Raw genomic sequence first — 3,703 nt, 5'->3', positions numbered from 1 at the left:
TCAGCTCCTGGCCTAGTTTTCACAGCTGATATTGAACTTCTCCAGCTGTTTTTTCCACAGATGTAGTCGATCTGATTCCTATGCATACCATCAGGTGAAATCCATGTGTATAATCTACATTTATTTCTCTTAAAAAACGTATTTGCAATGAATAAGTCATTGATTATGCATACCTCAATCATTCTATCTCTTTGCATTAATATAATCAAGTCTTCTGTGATTCTCATTCTTCTCAATGTTAGCTATAGTGTGTTAGGATTGATATACTCAAATGTCTTTGCATAGTCAGCAAAAGACAAATAGACATCCTTTTGGCATTCTCTGCTTTCAGCCAAGATCCATCTGACATCAGCAATGATATATTCCTGGTGCCACAGCTTCTTCTAAATCCAGTTTGAACTTCTGGCAGTTTTCTATTCTGGATGTCTAAGGCTTATCATTCAGATGTCTTCTCTAGCCAATTATTAACTGTTTAGTTTGTGCTGAAGTAATTAGTGTATTAAAGAGAGAGTATTAGAATGGGATAAAAGCCCTACCCTACTACAGGCATATATAAACTCATGCGACCTCAGTGTAAGGCATTTTCCCCCTTTGGAAAAGCTTGTTTACCTGGGACATAGCTTCCAGCTGCTCACAAGTCTCTATACCATCAACCTGCATCGTCCACAGTCACCATCTAGCTGTGCCATAAGTGACAGCCTACAAGATCCTGGCCCATCGCTCACCAGTTTCTCCAAAACCAGCCTGCTACCTATAGTCACGTGAGTCATTCCTCCAATGAGTCTGAGTCTCTGGGAGACCATCTAGCAAATCTGAACCTAAAAGCCATAGAAGTATTGGGGAACTGAGCCACAGTTGGAGCGTTCATGTTAGAATTTATGGAAACATAGATGGTTAAGCATTTGGGACTACATTGACCTGAGATTTCTCATAGATATAGATAATCTGCTATTAATCTTAACAGGATGAATTATGAACACATCTGTCAATTTACTGTTCTAGCTGTCCTTTCAATAATCTTCAGCAGTATTTTGCTTGCATGTGATATATTAATGACTTTGATAATTTCCACATTGTGTTCAATCTCTTTTCTTGGGAATGGGAACAAAACAAATAAGGATCTCTTCTAGTAAGTTGGTGTAAAAAGAGGAAAGGCCACTTGGGGATAGTTATGCCTGACTTTTATCAGCTTTACAAAAGGGAACTGTCCTTGTCCACAGCATCAATAACACAAAACCAATTCCCATGAGGTCAGACATGTTCTCCACATTTCCGTACCTCTTCCTACTCATCTCAATACCAATCTTACTGCTTTTCAAAATCTGATGTGATAGCACACAGATAACATAGAACTATGTCAGCAATGCCAAAAGATTATAATTCAGATTAAAAACAGAATAAAGTCAAGATAGTTCTCAAAATGTGCCTCAAGCACCTAAGCCTAGGGGCTCCAGGCTATTGTTCCTAAGTTCTCAGTCCTGCCAATATTGGCTTCCCTCCCCAACTGTCCAACAAAATTCTCAGTTGTGCCAATATTGGCTTTTCCCCCTCCCCTAAAGTCCCATCTCATATCAATTCTCCAGTTCAGCCATGCCTGCTACTGTTGTCCAGAAGTGAATCCTGTATTTTCTTGTCACCTCTTCACTAGGGTAGGGAGGGTCTCTTTGCTCTTCTCTGGCTGGGGAGGAGTCCATCTCTGCAGCTAGAGCTGTTCAGTTTAATGACAAGACTAGCCAATCCTCTTGTAGATTGCTGAGATTGGTCAATCCTCTTGTAGAAAAATAGATAGCCAATCCCTTTGTGGATAAACCAAGATGCCCCATTCATATAGCCTTGCCAATCTACATAGCAAAGTCAAGTAATGGCTGGAAAAGTAATATTGAAAAATAAACTATGCCTTTCCACGCTACCCACACAAGGGTACATACAGGGTTTTTCTGGTTCCCATCATAACTTAAAGGGGAAACTTCCACCATGTCTGGAGCCCTTGATGTCCTGCAGATGAAGGATGAGGATGTCCTCAAATTCCTTGCAGCAGGAACACATTTGTTGAGCTCACTCAACACCAGTCTTGACTCCCAAATGGAACAGTACATCTACAGAAGGAAAAGTGATGGCATCTACATAAAAAACCTGAAGAGGCCCTAAGAGAAGCATCTCTTGCTGATAACATCATTGTTGCCATTGAAAATCCAGCTGATGTCTGTGTCATATCCTCCAGAAATGCTGGCTAGAGAGCTGTTCTGAAGTTTGTTCCTGCTACTGGGGCCACTCCTATTGCTGGCACTTCACTCCTGGAACCTTCACTAACCAGATCCAGGCAGCTTTCCGGGAGCCTCGTCTTCTGGTGGTTACTGATCCCAGGGCTGACCACCAGCCTCTGACAGAAGCATCTTTCGTTAACTTGTCCACCATTGCCCTGTATAACATAGATTCTCCTCTGCGCTAGGTAGGCATTGCTATCCCATGCAACAAGAAGGGAGCTCACTCCGTGGGTCTGATGTGGTGGATGCTGGCCCAGAAAGTCCTGAGCATGCCTGGCACAATCCCCTGCGAGCACCCATGGGAGGTCATGCCTGATCTGTACTTCTACAGAGATCCGGAAGAGATTGAAAAGGAAGAACAAGCCGCTGAAAAGGCTGTGAGCAAGGAGGAGTTTCAGGGAGAATGGACTGCCCCTGCTCCTGAATTCACTGCTACTCAGCCTGAAGTGACAGGCTGGTCCAAAGGCGTCCAGGTGCCCTCTGTGCCTATTCAGCAGTTCCCTAAAGAAGACTGGAGCGCTCTGCCTGCAACTGAAGACTGGTCTGCAGCCCTCACTGCTCAGGCCACTGACTGGGTCAGAACAACCACCAAATGGTCTTAAACTGTCTTTTAAAAAGTGGAAATAAGGTTGAGGAAAAAAAAGCAAAACGTTTCAAAAAATAAAAAATAAAAAGAAACTACATAGTTGGTCAACCAACTGTCCTCAAATTTTCAGGCCAGCCCTTTATGCTTGGTTGTTGGGATTGCCATCCCTGATCGCTTGGGCAAGCATTTGGTCCCAAAGGTGACCTCCTCTCTATTACTGAAGGCCCTAAAGGCTAGGTTTAAGAGATCTCATCGTAGAGTTTTAATGCCATTTTCAAGTTTTTGGAGTTTTTCTGAATATCAGGAGCAGATTGAGAAATCAATGCATACTACCTCCCTGGCCTTTGGGGCTGTTAGAGTGAAGAACTATAAACTTTGTAAGCCCTTCAGTAAGATGGGAGGGGGGGGAAGCAAGTTTATCCTTAATGTAGATGGTGGGTTTAGATGAAAAAACTACTAGTCCCTGATGACTAGCTGAGAGGTTAGTAAGAGAGAAAGGAACATGGGCACGTATAGATCCCTCTGCTCCTGCAACTTCTCTAAAAGGAAGTGCAGTAGCTGGAGAAATTGACAGAAAGAGACCAGACTGCGTGGGGCCTGGTGAGGCAGCAGGCACAGTTTTTGGACTTTTCTCTAAGGGGGCTAATAAAGGGGCAATTGAGTTGGGGGAAGAGGGATTGCATGGGTGATTTCCAAGCAAGGGGAAAGCAGCATGTTCGGCTGGGTCCATGGAGTCTACAGACAGTGAAGTATTGGATTGTGAAGCAGAGGAATGGAGTAATAGGATTTGTAAAGGAGAACAGGAAGTATAGAATCAATCCCAATGGGGTAGATGAAACAACAGATTGCTGGT

The 3,703-nt window shown here is 43.4% G+C and overlaps 1 pseudogene; it reads left to right on the top strand.

Annotated features, from left to right (window-relative positions):
- The first annotated feature begins 2,082 nt into the window (after window positions 1-2,082).
- LOC102846290 lies at window positions 2,083-2,866 on the top strand (annotated as a pseudogene).
- The last annotated feature ends 837 nt before the right edge of the window (window positions 2,867-3,703 follow it).

The sequence above is a fragment of the Elephantulus edwardii genome, unplaced genomic scaffold (assembly GCF_000299155.1).
Source record: "Elephantulus edwardii isolate Elephantulus edwardi_28Jun2011 unplaced genomic scaffold, EleEdw1.0 scaffold00002, whole genome shotgun sequence".
Lineage (NCBI taxonomy): Eukaryota > Metazoa > Chordata > Mammalia > Macroscelidea > Macroscelididae > Elephantulus > Elephantulus edwardii.
Note: the sequence above shows the minus strand (reverse complement) of the source record. Positions and strands in the feature narration are given on the sequence as shown.